Below are 20709 nucleotides of genomic sequence, written 5' to 3'. Positions count from 1 at the left end.
GTTTTGAGTTTCTGAGCATGACTACACTAAGGTGGTCACTCAGGGCCTTGCCCAGGAGGCACCTCCTCCTGGAAGCAGCCGAGATGCAGGGACCTAGGCTAGCATCAGAGCAGGTGGCCTGGGGGAGCGGCAGCTTGTCTGTGGTACTCAGAGGCTGTTTAAAAGCATCCTGGATGGTAGGAGGTGTGAAAGAAGGAGCTGGACCAGGACTCGTGGGGAGCTGAGGATGGCTGGAAGGATGTGAGGTTGTCACACAGAGCTGGGTGTCCACCGTGATGGAAACAGAGGTGAACAGAGGCCAGGGCAGTGCTGAGTGTCCACAGACCAGTCAAAGCCAACTGGTGGGCTTCCCAGCAGAAGGTAGAGCCCAGTAACAGGGGTGTGAGGGGTGGGAGCAGACAGTACACAGCTTGGAGCGGGCAGGAGTTGGAGGCCCAGAGAGCTTGTGGTGAACAACAGGGCACGTTAAGGAAAACGGGGCCCCATCTCAGAGAGCAGCAGGCATGCAGCCTGGGCGACGGATGGAGCCTCAGACAAACAGGGCTGGAGCCCTCAGCCAGCACGACTGGAGTTCATTTCCAGAAAATAGAGAGGCTCCCTGCCAGGAGGACACGACCACGAGGCTTCGGGGGTCCCATAGCCAGGCTGGAGGGGCTAAGCCTCCTGATGTCCTGGGAGGAAGGGCTCCCAGGGCATGGGGTATGGAGCAAGGGGGCAGGGAAGGGGCACCCGAAACACCTCAGGAGCCCAGGGGAGCCTAGGGTGCTTGTTCCCTGGTGTCCAACCCAAGCGTGGATTCAAACGGGAGTGCTGACCTGCTGAGTGGTTCAGGCCCCAGGGCCTGCTGGCCTGCTGCCCCTTCCTCGCCCTGTGGCCTGGGACTGGGATGTGAGAAAAGCTGCTGAGCACGGGCTTGGTGTGACCATGGCCCACAGAGGGCATGCCAACCACACTGAACCCTGCATCCAGGAGGCATGTGAGGCCCGGCAGCACCTCTCAGGAGGGCCCAGGATGCGTTTTTCGTGTCCTAACGACGGCAACAATAGTTCCCTAGTGGAATGTGTCCTCATGTGAATGTAGCAATGAGGCAGACGGAGCTGGAAGGAGGCACAGAGATCCCATGCTAACCTGTGCATTGTATGGGGAACCTGAAGTGCAAAGGGCCCAGGAGCCGCTGTGGCTCATGTGGAGAAGCTCAGTCACTCAGCGAATGGATGGGGGCGTGAGCGCACACGGGCCAGAAACCAACACCAACTACCTTTGCTCCATGCACATCGCTCTGATTTTGAAGTGTTTCAGCTGAACAGACCATTTTCTTAACTAAACAAATGTCCAACTGATGCCCCCACTGATTCTGAAGGGGCCTCTTTCTCAAACTCTCAGAGCCACGCTGGCGGGCATGAGACCGCTCCTTGTCCCGACGGAGCTCCGCTGCCTCTTTCTGCCTCCAGCGTCCCTCACATGTGTGGCAATCTTCCTCTCTTTTGTCTGTGGGACACCTACCACAGCATGGCTTGATGAACAGGGCATAAGTCTGCGCCTAGGATTTGAACCTGTGAATCCTGGGCAGCCGAAATGAAACATTTGACTCAGCCACTACACCGCCGGGTAGGTTTTAATGCTTAAATATTCTTACGACATCAATGTGATGGAAAACTATGGCGCCTGTGTATTTTAGTTGGGGATATAACGCCTCCTTACTTTTCTACAGGATTCTGCAGCATTGTCTTGCGCCTTCTCAGCCTCAGCCTGGAATCAGCCTTTTCCTCAAGGAGCACTGGCTCCTTGTATGAGACCATGGCATTAAAAACGTGCATCTGTGAGCTCAGTGTGCTGGTTGCTCCGGGGTGTCCTTGCTTCTTGGCCCTCTCGGTGGCAGGATGCTTAAGTTAGGCTGGTGTGCTGATCCTTACCGTGTGTACACTGTCTGCTGTATATGTGTCTATATGGAAACAGCCATGTTTAGATTAAGGTCAACGTCAGTTCAGAGCACGGCTTCCCAGTCGAACGCATGGCCACATGGAGCCCTCCAGCCCGCGCCCTGCCCTCCCCGAAGCCTGCCCCTGCAGTAGTGGAACCCTGGCTCCTGCCATCTGACGACCACTCAGTCCTTTCTCCAATCCCGGTCTAGATGCATAGGGGCCTCACAGTTATTAACCAGTAACTGTTGAGAAAGAACTTTATCAATTGGGGCTTTCTGCTTGCTCGGTGTCTTTTCCTGTAGTTGTACAGATTCCAGTCATTTCCAAAGGTCCTTAGGTCAGCACCACTTCCCCCACCACTTGCAGTGAGTTTGTTTCTTCCATTCTCAATACGGTTAGACTCTCTAGTCTCATCTGCATTCCATCCAAGGATCCACCCACCTAAATCATTTTACTAATTTGTGTAAGTCAAGATTTGCTCTTTCCACTGTAAAAATCTGGGGATTTCGTCAAAGGCAGAGAGGCAAGTATCCGCCATTAAAGCATCACACGGATTTCCTGAACTCTTCATCCCTCTCCCCCGACCCCAGCCCTGCACAGCTCTGGGAAGCTGATCTGTGTATCAAATTGATAGCTTTGTGTTTGCAGAATGCCATATCAATGAGAGCGTACTCTACCCAGCCTTCGCAGATGCTTCTTTCTGTTAGAAAGGTGAATTTGAGATTCCTCCATGTGTTTTCATCTTGATAGCTCTTTCAGTGTTGGCACCTGATAGCATTACATTGCATGGATGTACCTCATTTGGGTGTCCTTTCATTTATGGAAGGTTATCTTTGTTCATTCAAGTTCCCTGCCTGTATAAATGAGGTGCAGTCTATATATGTGTGCTGGCTTTTTTGTTGACGTTCTATTTGAAAACATTGTGTAAATACCTAGGAAGATGGTTGAGGGATCACGTGTTAAGATGATGTTTAGCTCTGTAAGAAAGTGCCCAAGTGTCTTCCACAGTGGCTGCACCACTCGGCATGGGCAGCAGTGACGACAGAGAGTCTGTGCCGTCCTACCCCCCAGCCATGAATTGATCTCGTCTATTTGTGTGTCGAGGCGTCTCACTTTGTTTCAACTTGCTTCTCTCTAATGATAAGTGATTTTGAGCATCTTCTTGCATGCTTATTGTATGCTTATACCTTCATTAGCGAGGTGTCTGTTCAGATCTTGACCCATTTTTCATTGGAATGTTTGTTTTCTTATTGTTGAATTTATGATGCTTTGTACATTTTAATACAAGCCCTTTCTTAGATAGGCTTCTTCCAAAGATTTCGCACAGTCTAGGGTTGGTCTTTTTCTTCTCTTAACAGTGATTGTCACAGAGTAGAAAATTTTAATTATAACAAAGTCCACCTTAACTGGATTTTTCTTTGAAGACTCGTTCTTTCAATGTTGAAGATAAAAGGTCATTATGAAAACTCAGGTCGTATCTTCTCCTTTGCTAGTTCTAGAATTTTGATAGTTTCGCAGTTTATGTTTACATCCATGAACAATTTTTCTGAATATTTGTGTCATGTGAAAAGTTGGCATCTTTGCTAAGTTTTTTCCATATGGTCACCCGATTGTGCCATCACCATTTGTTTAAAAGACTAACTTTTCTCCATCAAATTGCCTCTGATCTTTTGACAAAGATCAGTTGCCCATGTTTGTGAGTCTATCTGTGGACTCTGTATTCTTTTCCATTTATCTCCTGGCACATTCTTACCCCAGCATCACACTCCCTGTACCTTTCTAGATCCTGGGAATGTTCATCACCATTCTACTCACCATAGTGGAGAAATGGAAACAACCTCAACTTTCCATCAAATAGGATAGATAGGTAACTTGAGTATATTTACACAATGGAATACTACACAGCAACAAAAAGCAATAAGCTCCTGCCACCTGCAGCAACAGTGTGACTCTCCCAGACATCATGATGAGTGAAAGAGCAGGACAGAAAAGACCACCCACTAGGATCCTACTTCTATCTCTGGTGGTAGACCTCAGCATAGCCATTTCCCAGGAGAAGGGTTGTGACAAGGGAGGGGCACAAGGGGTGGAGGCATGGGAAATATTCTACATCCTGCCCTGGGCGGTGGTACACAGGTTGTATGCTGCTGACTGAGTGAAAGGTCCTGGTGACATTAGTGATGGAGTTCATTCAATACTCGGGGTGAGGAGTGGGACCCCGAGAACCAGTTCCACAGGGTGCTCTGAGGGGACTGCTCCGAGGGTGTGAGCAGTCAGTGTACTGTGCAGGGAAGAGGAGAAGAGGGAAAAAATTTGTGACCAAGTTTCATCTATGTCAAAAAAGGATACGGTGCATCTGGGTGACATAAACAAGCATCTTCAGTCACACATCAAACAAGTTCAGAGATGCTGACGTTATCTGCGTGTGGAGGGAGACGAGGACCAGGGTCGTTAACTATTCCCACAATCTCTAAGCAATGCAGCGGGGGAGGGTGAGAGCGAGCTGCCCTTCACCTCTTCCTGCTCTGCAGAGGTTCAACAGGCGTCTTCAGTCATGAGACGTGGGGACGCAAGGTCGTGTGACACAGGCTGAAGACGGCCTGCACGGCTCCTGCGCAGCACAGCGTGGGTGTTATCGGACTGACTTAACGCCTATGCAGTTTGCGGGCGAGATTCACCCACTGGGCCAGGGAGAAGGGGTCCAGAAACCTGTCCACAAGACATAAGTGACACTTGTGCAGCTGCATACTTCATATTCACGCAATTCTCTGAATGTATGTTATAACCCAATGACACATTTTAAAGTCAAAAATCAAGTAACAAACACACAGCACAGAACGTTATCACTTGATATCCTAGAACACAGAAAGCATCCCCAAGTCATAGGAATGATCAACAATAAACCGGAAAAATGATGTGATTCTGAAATATAAATGTTCCAGAACCAGGAAGATCACAGGACAGGTAGAGATCGGCTTGGGACTGACCGCAGGCACAGCCTGTGACTCTGGGCGACAGCTCCCTGGACCTCACTTCCTGCTGATTAACACTGGTGTTAACAACAAGGTAATTACATCTGAATTTGTCTAATATTGTGTCTGCACATACACTTTCATCAATAATTGTTACAGCAAGTACGTCAGTCTTTTCTACAGTGACTCCCATGTTTTGAAGCGTGAGCACCTACTTCAGTTTTTCCCAGTGAAAGTCTTTTTAGTTTTAAGTAGAAACATTTTCAAGCACATGGAGAAGTAGAGAGAAAAGGGCAATAACTACCCTAATACATCCATCAACCTATTTAATAATTAACATTTTGTTATATTTGGCACATTATTTGTCTGAATTAGACTCTTTTAAAATCCATCTTATTATGGAAAGGCTGAGTATTAAAAAACAGAGGAGTAGAAAGAATTGGATCCTTCTTCATTCATTACCTGGCCCATTTCTATAAGGAGACTTTCTCTCGTCAACTGTTTGAATACCCTAAGGTAGGGTTCTTACAGAAGTCAGGATAAATGCTTGAATCTCTCTTTTCATTAACCCATTTTCCACAGACGATGTTGGTTCTCTGGCATCCTGAGCCACCAAAGGGATGTTTTCTGTTTGCCTTTTTGAATCCATGCTAGTCAATTCCTGAATACAGTCACACCTGGCATAATGACGTTTGGATCAATGACAGACCACATATACATCAGTGGTCCCAAAAGATTCGTACCGTAGAGCCTAGGTGTGAAGGAGGCTATCCCACCTAAGTTAGTGTAAGTACACTCAGTGATGTTCACACAAGGGCAACACTGGCTAAGGATGGATTTCTCAGAACGTATCCCGTCGTTAAGTGATGCATGACTGTACAAATATTTTGGTGTCTTTCAAGTCACTGTTATTACTTTTGATGCTCAAATTGCTCCATCTTTGACTAATGGGAGCCTAGTCAGGTTAGATCCTAAGACCTTTTCACAAGACTCGAGTTATGGTTGATGGCTTCCTATCTTTGGATACGACAAGATTTTCAGGCTCACCTGCTACATTGCTTGTCCCAGACCTAGAGTCATCCATTTCTCCAAGGAGCCCTGGTTGCAGTTAATGAGAAATGGTGCTTGGAGTCCACAGTCTCGTCACTAGAAGCTTTCACTAGTGATGGGTTGGTCATTGTTTCTGTATTATCATAGATTTTCTCTTCCCATCATGTATGTCCAAAGTTTTAAAGACCAAGAAGAATACATAGAAACCATAAAGGAAGATCATGAAAAGATGTTATTTTTAAAATATCTAGCAAAATTGAAAAAGAAAAAATAAAAATTCTATAAATGAAAAATTAAAGGTATTCAAAAATGCAAAGTAAGTCTATACAGAGTTTAAACAGCAATTTAGTCACAGCTCAAGAAAGAACTGTGAAATGGCATTTAGACTTGGACACATCACCTGGAATATAGAGCAACGTGATAAAGAGACAAAGAGACGTTAAAAACAGGATGACTAAATGATAAGGTCCAATTTTGTATAATAAAAGTCCAAAGGAGGCTGAGAGAAAATAAGCACAAGACAGCAATTGAAGAGATAATGGCTAAGAACTTTCCATAATTGGTTGTATTTAAGAAGCCCCACAAAGCCAGATATACATAAATTAAAAATTCATCCACATCAAATAACAATAAAACTACACAACCACAAAAAAACAAAGAACAACCTTAAAAGCAATCAGCGAATAAAGCAGGTTTAGTGTGAAAGAACCATCCTTAAACTAAAGTCTTCTCAGCAGTCACAGCAGAGCCCGGGATCCCGCAGGTCATATCCGCCAAAGGAACATAACCGTCCCCTGGAGTTCTGTATACACTCACGAGAAAGAGCGAACAAACATTCTCCCAGCAGACAAATACACAGAATTTGCTACTCATAGACCTCAATGCAACACTACTTAGGTGAGAGGCAAACTGAATCCAGAAGGCAGAAGAGGTTTCCCAGAAGCCATGGTGGAGAAGAGGAGCTTGCTACACGGGATAAATCAAAACAGGCCTGGACCATGAGAAACAAAAACAGAGAGCACCACCAGTCCAGTGTGGTTTTTGATGAGATACGTTTCAAAATGGTAGAACTAAAATGGTAGCCAACAATAATGATAAATGGCAGGAGCAATAAAGGCACTCCAGCATGCTCAGCCTGTAGAATGGTTTGGGGGGAGGCCAGAATTATTGATTACCTTTAGATCTGTTACCTGAAGTGCAAATGTTAAAACTTTAACAGTGCTACTGAAAATGTGGAGACAGAATAGTTAACCTCTAAGCTAATACAGCCGGAGAGAAGTAGGCATAAGTAGTCCTTCAGTAATATAATAGGAGATAGAAAAAAGAAAAGTTATTTAAAAAGAGCAATGGTAAATAGAGAATAAAATGGAAGAAGAATTCAAAAATATTAAAGGTCACAATAAATGTGAATGGATAAAACTAGTTAGTTAAAAGGCAGTAATTATAAAGATTAAAAACTCCAGGCCTATTTTGTTTATAACAGACACATGTGAAATATAACACCATGGAAAATTTGGAAGTAAAGATATAGGAAAAGATAGACCAGAGAAGTACTAATCAAATAAAAGCGACACAGCAATATTTGTCTTAGGCAAATCTGAAGCTGTATATAGTTGAATGGAGTCAACAAGCCAGCCTCAAAATGTATAATGAAAAAGCAGACAGATTACAAGGAGAAATGGAAAATCCATGATTACATTAGATTTTTAAAGCCTCTCTTAGAAACAGAAATATTGAATGAAAAATATTCATCATGATAGAAGATTTGACATCAGGTAACAAGCTTAATCTAATTGACATATGTAGAACTCTAGACTCAATACTTAGTGCATATACATTATTTTCAAACACACATGTAATTTCTACAAAAATTAACCATGCATTAGCTCATAAAGAAAACTTCAAACATACGAGAGTCAATAGGACACAGATCACTTTCTTTGACAGCAGTGCACCAAAACCAGAGATCAATAACAAAGATAATTGACCTTATTCCAAGTATTTGGAAAGTGAAACACATACATATACACCAATCAAAACGTGTCTAGGGGCCGGCTCCGTGGCTGAGAGGTTAAGTTCACGCGCTCTGCTGCGGCGGCCCAGGGTTCGGATCCTGGTTGCGGACATGGCACCGCTCGTCAGGCCACGTTGAGGCGGCGTCCCACATCCCACAACTAGAACGACCTGCAACTAAGATCTACAACTGTGTACAGGGGGGCGGGGTTGGGGAGATAAAGCAGAAAAAAAAAAAAAGATTGGCAACAGTTGTTAGCCCAGGTGCCAGTCTGAAAAACAAAACAAAACAAAACCAAAACGTGTCTAAATAATTTTATATCATAAAATCATATACAGTTTATAGACTATTTTGGAATGGATAACACAAAACTGAAAACAAAATGTGTGCACCAGTGACAGCAGGAATTGGAGGGAAAATGTCCCCCTGTGTGGATATAACAGAAGAGAAGGATGATTGAAAATGACAGAGATAACCTTTCAAAAGAAGAAAGGAGAACTGGAAACAGAACAATAGTATAAGCTCTAGGAAAGCAGAAAAAAGGGACACACTTAATGACATAGAAAACAAAGATAAAAGAGATCTACAAAAGAAAAATGCAACAAAATTCTTTCATAAAGAAAGAGAAAATATGAATAGCACTGTAACCATGGAGGAGAGTGAATCAAGTGTCAGGTTTCTGATGAAAGAGCACCACACTCCAATGATAGTTAGACAAGTTCCAACCACTGTTGGGAAAACAATCACCTCTTATCCATAAGCTGTCCTAGGAACAGACCAAGAAGGAACCTCCCTAACTCACTTTATGAGGCTAACAGTATAGCTTTGAAATGAAAACTAAACAAAGACAGTTGGAGAACGGAAAATTAGAGACCAACGTTGTTATGAACATGGCCCTATAATTGGGCTAAAATCTGAAACGAAATCTTAGTAAATGGGATCCAACATTGTATTTTAACAAAGCATCCAAGTCATGGAGGATTTACCTTAACTATTCAGGATGGCTTAACGACATGAAATCCACTAACATAAGCGCATTACACTAGGAACCCGGGCGGGTAGGGAATCAGCACCAAATGAACAAGTGCTCACACCTACAGATGGGGAGGAAAAGTGCGAAAACTTAACCAGCAAACATTTTACCAAACTTGCAGTACAGGGAAATGGTAAAATGATAAAACGCATCAAACAAAATGTTGCCGTAAACTTCTTGATCAGTGGTGAAAGCAAAAGTTATTCTCCTTAAAGTTAAAAGAAGCCCCAAGGACACTTGGAATCACCACTTTTGCTCATCATTGTAGTGGAGGTGCTAGCCAACAAACGAAGAAAAATAGAAGAAGTAGAACGCATAAGAACTGTAAAGGGAAAAACAAGATTCACTGTCATTTTCAGGTGATTGTTCTCTTAGAAGCTCTATGAAGCCAATCCTCAAACTGTTAGAACTAACAAAAATGGAGCAAGGTTGCTGCAGTCAAAATCAAAATACAGAAATCAATAGCACTCATTTATTACTGAAAAGATAACACCAACTAGAACTTTTAAAAAAGATACAATTCCACAGATAAAACAAGAATGGCTGGGAGCTGGAACTTGTAGAAGCTGAGTAATAGACACGCGTGTTCATTATTCCAGTCTGTCTCCCTCCGCATAAACCTAAAATTTTCTATTTTTAAAAGTTAAAATCTAAAATAGATCGTGACCCACTCAGAATAACAACAAATCTATCAGGTACTTAGGATACCTCGAAATGTATCTTACAAAGATGTGCAAGAATTTTAGAGAGGAAATTATTTAAAACTCATTGAGTAACATTAAAGGAAACATATAAATAAAGAAATGACCATATTCATGACATGAAGCTTTTTTAAAAGTTTTTTGGTGAGGAAGATTGGCCCTGAGCTAACATCCGTTGACAATGTTTGTCTTTCTTTTCCTCCCAAAGCCCCAGTACATAGTTGTATATGCTAGTTGTAGGTCATTCTAGTTCTTCTATATGGGATGCTGCCACAGCACAGCCTGATGAGCAGTGTGTAGGTCCACGCCCAGGATCTGAAGTGGCAAACCCTGGGCTGCTGAAGTGCAGCACGTGAACTTAACCACTCAGCCACGGGGCGAGCCCTGACATGAAGCTTTGATGTTATGAGGATGTAGTTTTCCCCCAAATTATAAGTTCCCATAGGGTATTATGGAGAACTCAGCAAGAAGATTCTAAAGTTCATACGAAATTCTATCAGTTCAAGAATAGTGAAGACAATTTTAAAGAGGAGGAAGGGAGAGGAGGAAGGGAAATGAACTTTTTTCAGCACTTAGCCCAGGCCAGGTGCTGGTCGCGGCCCTTTCCCTGTATGACCTCACTAATCCTCCCGGCAGCCCTGTGGGGCAGATACCAGTATCATTGCCATTTCCTAGAGGGAGACACTGGGGGAAAGATGACATCATTTGTCTGAGGTTTAGGGGGACCGATCTTTACTGTGTGCCCAGCACTGATGGGGTCCTGGGACATGGGATTCTCAGTGCTCACACCGGGGAAGTCCCCACAACACAGCCTGGTTAATCACCTCCCCAAGGCCCCATGTCAGGAACCAGCTGGCAGAGCTGATATGCAAAGCCTGGCAAGCTGACCTCGGTGCCTGTCCTCGACACAACAACGCATCTAAACCCTTAAGGCTTAGGTTAAATTACAGAACACTGAAACCACTGATACTGGGCAGGGCATAAGTCAATAGTCCAACAGAACTAGGAACCCAGAAGCACACCTGTCTATACTTGGTATTATCAGTGGGGGAAGGACTCAACAAATGTCACTAGGATGACTGGTCATCTCACCTATGTGGGGGAAAATAGATGCTGACCCCATGCAATAAACAATAAATTCCAGTTATACTAAACGTGAGCAGCGAAAAGTTAAAATTTAGAAGAAATGATAAAAAATCTCTTTTGGAGCTTAGGAAAGAGAGTAGGATATCTTGAACCAAATTTAAAAAGAAAAATGGGCAAATGATGAGAATAAGTAACTCAAAGAAGAAACGCAAAGAACAATATAAACACAGAGTCTGCGAGTCTCCAGTAATAGGAAAATGACAGTGGGGACAATGAAATATTTCAGTTCAGCTTGGCGCCACTTAGGCTGAAAATGTCACGTTAGAAAAAACGTGGGTAACCAGAACCAGCAGGCATCTAAATTGGTACAAGCAACTTAGAAAGCAACAGAGCAAAATACATTAAAGGAGAAAATGGGCTACAACTCAACCACTCATTTATAACAGACTCCCCAGAGCTCACGCCGGTGTGTACACAGAGAGGTGCAAGTATCCTCCACCACAGCAACACCACAAAGTTGGGGAAAACAGATGTTTATCACCAGAGGAGTGCACACTTTATGGCTTAGTCATTCAGTTAAAAGGAATGAAGCGGGGCCGCCCCAGTGGTGCAGCAGTTAAGTTCGCATGTTCCACTTCAGCGGCCTGGGGTTCACTGGTTTGGATCCTGGGGAGAGGACATGACATGGCTTGACAAGCCATGCTGGGGTAGGTGTCCCACATATAAAGTAGAGGAAGATGGACATGGATGTTAGCTCAGGGTCAGTCTTCCTCAGCAAAAAGAGAAGGATTGGCAGCAGATGTTAGTTCAGGGCTAATCTTCAAAAAAAAAAAAAAAAGGAACAAAGCAAGTGCATATATCAACATGAATAAGTCTTTAAAAACATATCGATTTAAAAAAAACAAGTGGCAAAGGCTGTTGTTGTATATAGTAGGGTACATTTACATAATATTTAAATACAAGAACAATATCAAGTATTGATTAGGGCTCTGCATATGCATATGAACCCTCCAACTTAGGAGCAGTGCTTGCTTCTGCAGGAGGAGGAATCAAATGGGGAGGGAGACAGGGATTCTGATAAATAGATCTTTAACATTTCACGGCTTAAGTTTTAGTACTTCTGAAGCGTATATTTAGTAAAATCTGGTTGGCAAGAACATGTGTATAACAGTTAGTGTCGTTTTTTCAACTTCTAAAATATTTCACATTTTATGAGACAATGGGAGATGGGGACCAAAATTGTTTTTCAATCATCTTTTCCATGATAATATCTCAAATTATACTGAAATTGGCTGGAAAAATGATTTTAGTTCAGAAGTTCCTTGGCATGCCTCACTTCAGGAACGCATCGTGGGCGCAGCTGCACTCTGAGAGTTAACACAGACTCTGATTCCAGTGCGGGCGCCCAAGATCACTGCCAAAACCCAGGATTTAAAAGACAAAAGCAAAAGAGCCAAACCAGGTTCTCAGATGACATTCAGATACATGTGAGCATAGACCTCATGAGAAATGCTTAAATCCTATCCTGGCTTTAATTACAAATACAGCAAAACACAAAACGAGGAATCTTTTGGTCAAGCTGCAGGGCGGCACTCAGCACGGCCCACGGAGGGATGGCGTGGCAGGGTCCCTCAGCAGTCCCCAGAGTGGCCCATTGAGACTGCCCCAGCGGCCCCAGCTCCCAAAAGCAGGTGAACGGCCGGAAGGTCCAGGGTGAGTCCGAGGAGATGGCCTGAATTTTTAAGCAGTTGCCTGGAAGCTGAGCTCATAATGTAGCCTTGGGATGACATGAAAGCTTAAAGGATAAAAAAATATCAATATGATGCTGAATTATTTGGCTTCTCCATCCCATCTAGCAATTGGAGGCAAGGTATTCTGGGCATTAAACAAAGCACAAGGAAGCCGAATGAAGAATGAGCTGGAGGAAGTGTGAGGATGGAAACGGCAGCCTGTCACAAAGCGTGAGATTCAGTGCACACAGTTCAAATGACAAAGTTTATCACAACCACCTTGCCATTCTATTTAAAACCCAATGAAATTACAATCTCATTGCTATAGACATGATAAGTATCCCAAAGATAGAGTACAAGATTACAAAATGTCTACCACGGCCTGTTAAGACCCCATCTGCGTCATGACACAGGCTGGGGAGCGCCTGCACCTGCCTCTTAGCAGAGGCTCACCCGCCGAAGCCGACGTCCCTCCTTTGCACGGCGAGGGCACTAACAGGACAGGCTGCGGGACTCCTCCGCCAGGACTGTGAGACCGTGCCGCCAAGGTCTGCAGACAGCTCCCGGCAGGGAAGCAATCAGTACACGCCTTTTTAAGTAACAAGTGCTGGGATAAGAACGTTAAGTTTAATAAAATACTAAACACACAGAGAGAAACAGCTACGGAGACTGTTTCCTAAAACATTGTGTCTAGATTATATCTGCTTCACTTTCTCCATGGCAGAGAGCTGATAATTAGAAAACTGAACAGATTACGGAGCTGGTTAGTACAGCTCCGGGGGTCACAGGGCCCCAGGGCCAGCCATTTGGTACAGAAGAAACATCGGAAAATGTTTCTCTCACCGGTCTTGGTAAATCATACTGTAGGAACAATTTAGCTTAAAAGGCCTCTGGAACACATTCTGATACAAAACAAAATTTTTTGGCAACTGTAATGAGTTCATTACAGCATCATCTATGCCAGGAAGAAAAACGCTCAGCTTCTTTAGGTGATGTAGTTGCATTCCTTAAAAGAGCCTTTACTTTCCGCAGCTGTAACATCTATCCAATTAGGTCTATGTTAACCGTATTTATAGATTTTTAAAAGAAAGCTTTGAAGCATTTAAAAATGGATGTGATGTTTGTTTCCACAGGCAGGAACAGAAAGAGCAGAATGAGAAGTGAGAGAAGGAACCGCGTCCGTCTGGGGAGCACGGTCACAACAGCAGGGCTGATCGCTCACGGACACGGCGGACCCTCAGGGTCGTCTGCACGCCCTCCTGAGATCCTACCGTAAGGAATCCTAATAATCACCGTAAAACACTCAAAGAGTTGGAGAGAAGAGAGAGCGACCGAGCTTTGGAAGACGGAAGAGGTTGTCCACTCAGCAGAGGAGAGCAAGCAGGAACCCCGTCTCCCGGTGGGGGGCCATCAGCAGGGTGAGATGGCTGAGCAGCATCCCAGAAAGGCTTGGGAATGGCAGACTGGGGGCATCTCTGGGGCCAGCACAGGCTGGGCTTAGGGGCCGTCCAAGTAGAAGCAGAGCCCCAGGTCCCTTGCCAAGCCAGCAGAGCTGGCCGACTGACCCCGTGTCCCACAGACTAGGAGATGTACTTTCTGGAGACTCTGAGGCAGGGAAGATCTGTACTCAGGGACCCCAGTCATAGCTCGAGGGAGGGTGGGAGCAAGGTGCCCACCAGGAAACGGAAGGATTAAAGAACAACCACAAAGCACACTCAAGGGTGAGACATCCACCTGAACTCTGATCCCGTCAGCTCACAGGTCCTGCATCCAGCTTAAATCCTCAGCAGGAGGCTTCAGGGTTCTTCTTTGGGGAACCAGACCAGGCTAAGAAAACACAGAAGGTCAGCGATGCATGAAGGTCCCTGTGCCAAATGTGTGCTTCTGAAGCACAGACAACTTTCGATCAGCTCCTCGGTGTCTCCTTAAATATAAACAGAGAGCCGAAATTCAGACGTTTGGAAAAGTCACGGCGGGGGGGGGGGCGGGGGGAGGAAACTCAGAGCTACTAGTGAGAATGAAGTCAGCAAAAGAATGCCTAAAAAATAAAAATGAACGACTCCAAGAGTTTAGAGAATTCTTGCACCCAGGAAAATGAATAGAACACTAAAAAAGAAACATTCACAGAACAAGAATATCTCTTGGAAATTAAATATCTGGTAGCAGAAGCAAATAACCTGAACAGCAGGGTTGGGAAAGGAAATTAAACAAACTCTCCCAGAAAGTAGAACAAAAATGCAAAGATGAAAAAGACGTAAAAAATTAGAGGATGCCGTCAGGGATCTGGGACATCCAGCTGATAGCAGTGTCAGAAAAAGCAGGATAAGGACAGTGAGGAAGAAGTAACTGAAGAAATAATACATGGAATTATCCCGGCACCTTACAGCGTGAGCTTTCACAGGAAGGGCCGCAGAGTGCCCAGCACAGCACTGACAAGCACTTAGCTAAAGCACACCATCAGGAAATGTGGAAATACCAGGGATCGAAAGAGGAGAAAAGGTTCCAGAAGAAACAAACAGGCTAATTCCAAGGATTGGCAGAGTGCCACCCGCTTCTCAAGCAGCAATGGGCCTAGAGACCATGAAGAGATGTCATAAAATACTGAGGAAATGCGACTTCCACCTTGGAATTTTATACCTAAACAAACCAGCTGTCAAGGGTGCAACACATAGACATATTTGCATGCAAAGTATAGCAGACACACATCCCAACCTTCTTTCTTACTCGCAGAACCCTGTTTTGTTTGAAACAACAATGTGTACAGCTATTTCCTTTCCTATCTTCCCATGTGGGTAGCAGTGGCCCTGTGCCACAGTAAGGCCAAGAGAAAAATCTGCTACGAAGGTTTCTGGAAATGTTCTTATTCTCCCGATAAAATAGATTTCACTGACTCTGATTTTTGCCTCTTCTGCCCTATTACTGCCTGGAATACAGATATAATGCCAAGGGCCACAGCAGCCATCATGACACCAGGAGTCAGTAAGCATAAAGGCAAAAGTCAACATGTAAGTATGGCAGATACAAACAAAAGTAAGATCCTGGGTCCCTGCTATTATCAGATCCTGACTCACTACACCAGCTTCCACACTGCTTACTTCACAACTGCTTCTCACGTAAAGGCAAAGAAAAAAAGGAATGAAAATTGCTGTAGTCAGGTTTTCTATTATTTCCATTCGAAGTCATTCCAAACAAGTTATGAAAAATTTTATCTCCCACACACTTCACAGCTCAGGTAGTTACTAGAAGATGTGCTCCACAAAATTAAGGAATAAACTAAGAAAAAGAAAATTATGATGCTCAGAAAACAGGTGATGCAACTCAGAAAGGACACAGAGGCATTCCTAGCACCTCGGAGAGAGGGCAGTCCAGAGAGGGCAGCCGTATGGCGTGCCTGAAAGTCCCCATTTTATATTGGAGCAGGTGGATAAAGGGCTCCAGGAGAGAGACCGCCAAGGAAAACAGATAATGGGTAATTCCCTGTGTGTCTGATCACACTGAAAAGAGTTTAACAATTCTCCCAGAAAGTGCAGAGGTAAAGATTGGGACACAGGAAACAAAGCCAAACAGGAACAAAAACAAAAACAGAAAGCAATTATTAACTGTAGGAAAAACAACAAGTTGTAAGAGGGATGAAATAGAATTATAGGACACTGCAGCTCAACTGTGAACAGTACGTGCAAAGTGTTCAAGTGCAAACATGGAACTTTGTTTTTTAAATTGTGGCAATATTACTCTGGAAAGTTGGAAAGAAGAGAAGCCAGTGTGGCTGGAGGAGAATGAGCAAGAGGGAGAATGGTCAGAAAGCAGATCATAGAGGAGAACAGAGACTGGGTTATCCAGAGGTTTGGATCGCCCTAAGAACCACAGAAAGCCACCGGGGAGTTTTAAACAAGAAACCGGCAGGAGTCAACTCATGATGGACAATGATGACGCTGGCTGTGGTGCTGGCAAGAATGCGCTGGGCAGGGCAAGAGAGAAAGCCAGCAGACCAGTTAAGAGGATACGACAACAGGGGTAAGAGGCTTCTGCAGAAGAGAGGAAAAGGAAAAAAAACGTGGCCAAGATGGGAGAAATGGGGGCAGGTGGGTAGATAGAACACATTTTGGAGGTTAGTGCCTTACAGAGGGAAAGGGGAGCCTCCCCGGGATGGCTTTCCAGGTGTTATGAGGCATCTTGAGGAGGCAGAGGACGTTGTTACTGAGGTGCGAATTCTGGGGGAGGAACGGGTTCAGGAATGGAGGGTCTGGAATCCAGTGTTCTGTTTTGGACCTGTTAGGACTGAGATGCCACTGAAGGGCACCAGGCAGGCGAATGTTCTGGACTCAGGGTAACACACAGAGAGACAAACCCAGGAATATGCTCTGCCTTCAACAAGTAGCCTCCTCCCTTGTCTCTGGCCAACATGAAGAATCTCTCATGAAATGCTTGGATTCTGAAATAATCTCAGTGATACAATCTGGTGCACTGACTAGGAGCTGATACTGAGAATCCACGTGAATCCCAGGATGTCACAAACTGTGACCCACTCAAAACGTTTAGGCCTAACTGGTTTTCTATTTCGACTCATATTTATCCTAAGGGAAAGCTCTCTCCACCAAAGCTGCAGTCGTAAAATAATAAAGTCCCCCTCTATGAAATAATTTCCCATTATTAGCTTGATTTAGTAAACATTGGCTCTAACAGATAATACCGTCCATGGTCAGTGGACTTCTGTTTACACGGAGAGCTTGTGCCCGGTTGGAGATCCCTCAGGCACACTCTGAGATTCAGTTCCAGGTTTTGAAAAGGTCTCTCTGAAAACACTTTCAAAAGGACCAATTTGTAGAAAAGTCTTTCAAAACACTTTGGACTACCACTATTTCCATTTGCAGCTCATCGACTTCTTTGATGGCCAGCGGTATTCTTTCTTGGCCTTCTTACTGCTCCTTCATTACTTTGTGCAAGTCTTACTTAATCATTAATTCCCAAATGAGTCTTCACTGCCCTGTGGATTTTAATGAGAGCTGGGTTTTAGCCACATTACTGTACGTGTGGTGGGGGCGGAGGGCAGCAATGGCAATTGCAAAATAAAATGTACCATAAAGTGGTACAGTTCGCGACTGAGGCCTGTCGTTGAAAAATAAACGCCTGTTACATAGAATCACAGAAATTGAGAGTTGGAGGCCAAAGCAAGTCATTCGTAGGTAGACCGACAGCGCCTCTAGCGGCAGAAAGGCGATGGCGGCGGTGGCGGAGATCCAGAGAAGCTTCTGAACTTTTAAAAAGGCACCTGCTGGGTCAGTGCTCATTATGCAAAAAGAAAGGATCCACGGGTGCCCAATTTTAAGGAGATACAACTCGGGAAAATTTAGATCTATAAAATAGCTATAATAGCCACACTTTAGTTTAATTTCGAAATGAGCTGTCGCTTTACACAAGGCTGATTTGACTTTATAGGTGAGAAACTGATGGCGTGGAGGGAGGCGTGAAAAATCTGCTAAATTTGGCCGCCACAGACAACTAGGGAGCAATTCGGAATTTAAAAAAGAGAAAGAAAAACTAAAGAAGTCGACCAAAGTGTCTATTTTACAAATAGAGAGCGTGGAACACACCTGGCATACCTGCGAAGAAGGGGACTGCTCACCTGCGTGGCTACTGCGCGTCCCCCAGGTGTATCTCTGGGGGAGACAGGGGTGGAAAGGAAACTTCCAGAGGGCCGACCCAGAGCCTGGGGGGCGGGGCGTTCACTCAGGGACAGGGTCAGTAAGATGACCCGAGGAGCATCAGCCAGGGCAACACTATAACTGTCAAGACATAGACAGACACCCTAGCGAATGACCCCCAGGGGGAGGGTTGGGAGGCGATGGGGCAGCAGCCTCGAGGCTGTGCCATCCGGCTACCCGCAGGCAGCTTCTGGGCCCGACCCAAGCGCTCCTTCTCCCGCCGGGAATTGGCATCTGGTGGGGGGCTGTCCCCTCCGCCAGGAGCCTCAGGACCCCCAGCTGCGCCCCAGTGCGCCCCCTCGCGGGGCAGCCCCGCCACTTGGCGTCGCCCCAGTGCTGCGAGTGGTGCCCCTCGGGGCGAGGTCCCCAGCAGCGGCCGATCCCGGGCGGCGGGCGGGAGAGGAGAGCTGGGCGCCGGCGGGGAGCCGCCTGGGCTCGGCGACTTACCTCGGGCGGCGCGCTCGCTGCCCTCGTCCCTGGCCTTCAGTGCCGCAGCTTGCGGGCGGGGAGCGGGCGTGGGACCGAGGGATTCCCTGCTGCAGGGAGTCAACTCCAACCGCTCCGCAGCCCCGCCGCCGGTGAGCTCGTCTACGCCGTCATTTTTTCAAAGCTTTCCCCCGTGTGCGCGCGCGCTGTGCTGGCAGGAGCCAGCCTGAGCCTTAGGCCGGGAGGAGGAAGATCCCTGGTGAGAGAAGGAGGTCAGTGGTCTGGATCCCCGGCCAACAGTCACCGGCCTCATTACCAGGGGCAAACGATCGTCTCCCCCGCACCCAGCTGCCGGCGACGTCCCGCGGGCTCTAGAGAGGGCACATGGTCGCGCCCGGGGCGGCTGGGGGCGGGGCTCCCTGGGTCGGCGCGCCCAGCGTCGCAGACGTGGCTTGGTAGCGGCGCGGGCGCCCGGAGCGCTCGCATCCCACCCCGGAGGATGCGGCCGCGGGGGCGGGCGCCGGCTGCCAGCGGCACGGTCCGCGGCCCGGCCCAGCTTCCCAGTCGGAGGCGGGGAGCGGTGGCTCGCGGATCCCTCCCCCACTCCCGGCGAACCTGCAGGAGGCGGGTGGCGGGTCTGAGAAGCGGTCCACCGCCCACGTCTCAAAACCGACCCCGACGGCGGCGGCCTGAGGAATCAGCCTGGACTCAGGGGCGGGCGGCTCCGGGCGTTCGGTTCTGACGCAGTGCTTCAGGTTTCCGGGGGCGGGTTGACTCCCGTTTCCTTCCCATGGCCTGGACCCAGGAAAGAGCGCATGGCGATGTTTCCCAAACTTGCCTGATCCAGAGAAGCATCTGGGTTTGTGTGTGAGCAATACAGATTCCCGGGCGCCCTCCCACGCCCTTGGAATGGGACTCTCCAGGCCGGGGACCCAGGGGACCGCTGGGGGTGGGGGTGGGGGTGGGCAGCATGCCGCGCGTGGAGGGCCCTGCCCTCAATCCTGGCTCCTGGCGTCCCCGCCTCCTCCACTGCAGCCTCCCTGAGCTGTGAAGTCAGGACTCCAGTGCCCTCTGGGGACCATCCGGAGCTCAGCGAGGGGGTTACGCAGACTCAAGGGGCTGGCTGGCTGTATCAAGGGGCGGGGCTGCGACCCACCTTGGGGGGCTATGGCGATCCCCAACCTTGGCGACTTATTAGAAGGAAGCGCGTTGAGATAAAACCACCCCACCCAGATTAATTAACTCGGAATCCCTGCAAATGGGCAGAGCCTGAGTCAAAGCCCCAGGTGCTTCCACTGTGCAGGCAGGCCAGAGGACCAAGCGCCCCGCCGCAGCCTGTCCTGTGCCCTCCCACCCAGTCTCAGGGGCCAAGAGCCCGCAGTTGAGGAAACCCCCTCCCTCACCATTCCTTCCTACTGGAAAGTGGCTGTTGCTCCATCTGCCTCCTGCCCCCACGTGTCTGCAGTGCCCAGGAACCCTCAACCCTCTCAATAAGGCGCAGGCCTTCTTCACAAACCAAAAGCGGGACCCACTGGCCCAGAGGCCCCCGTCAGTGCCAGGGCATCTCAACACTCCTGGAAGCAAGGCTAGGGTCCAGCCCAGCTTCAGTCCAGCCCTGCCACATACCCGCTCTGCACAGCCTTTCCTTGTTCATTCGTTTGCTCCATCAGCAATTAGCAACGCTGTGTTAGGGGCTTGAGAACCCGACTAATGAGAACCCCCGCTTGCCTCAGAGACTTTTCTGTCTGGTAGGACAGACTGACAAATCAGGACTATCAAACGAACCGTGTGAGCTGGCTACTTAAACTTTCTAATAAGCATTCGATTGTTTGTTAACTGCTACATCAATTATTATGTACTTCAAATAATCGTAGGATTGTGCTAAAGTGCTTCCCATGCATTATTTCATTTTAAAATCCTGACTATCCTAATGAGAACCTGCAGCACAGAGAGGTTAAGTAGCTTTCCCATAGTCACACAGCTAGGAGGTACGTCAGAGCCCCCACCAGAGCTGTCTGCAGACACAGCCTGTGTGTTTCTGACTGCCAGACTTCGAGGACACATCTGTTAGGG

At 46.8% G+C, this 20709-nt stretch overlaps 1 long non-coding RNA gene across 4 annotated transcripts; it reads right to left on the bottom strand.

The window, feature by feature from the left end:
• Positions 1-1597: 1597 nt before the first annotated feature.
• On the bottom strand, positions 1598-19554 carry LOC138922155 (uncharacterized). 4 transcript variants are annotated; one of them, XR_011435233.1, is made up of 5 exons: positions 19252-19505; positions 18658-18892; positions 17199-17492; positions 5942-8147; positions 1598-4631 (listed from the first exon to the last, which is right to left on the bottom strand). It is a non-coding gene; the product is annotated as an uncharacterized lncRNA (long non-coding RNA). The 4 variants fall into 4 exon arrangements; XR_011435234.1 differs by lacking the exon at positions 17199-17492 and adding an exon at positions 8945-9052; XR_011435235.1 differs by lacking the exon at positions 17199-17492.
• Positions 19555-20709: the final 1155 nt, after the last annotated feature.

The sequence above is a fragment of the Equus caballus genome, unplaced genomic scaffold (assembly GCF_041296265.1).
Source record: "Equus caballus isolate H_3958 breed thoroughbred unplaced genomic scaffold, TB-T2T haplotype2-0000561, whole genome shotgun sequence".
NCBI classification, from domain to species: Eukaryota; Metazoa; Chordata; class Mammalia; order Perissodactyla; family Equidae; genus Equus; species Equus caballus.
This window is presented reverse-complemented; position numbering and strand designations above follow the sequence as displayed.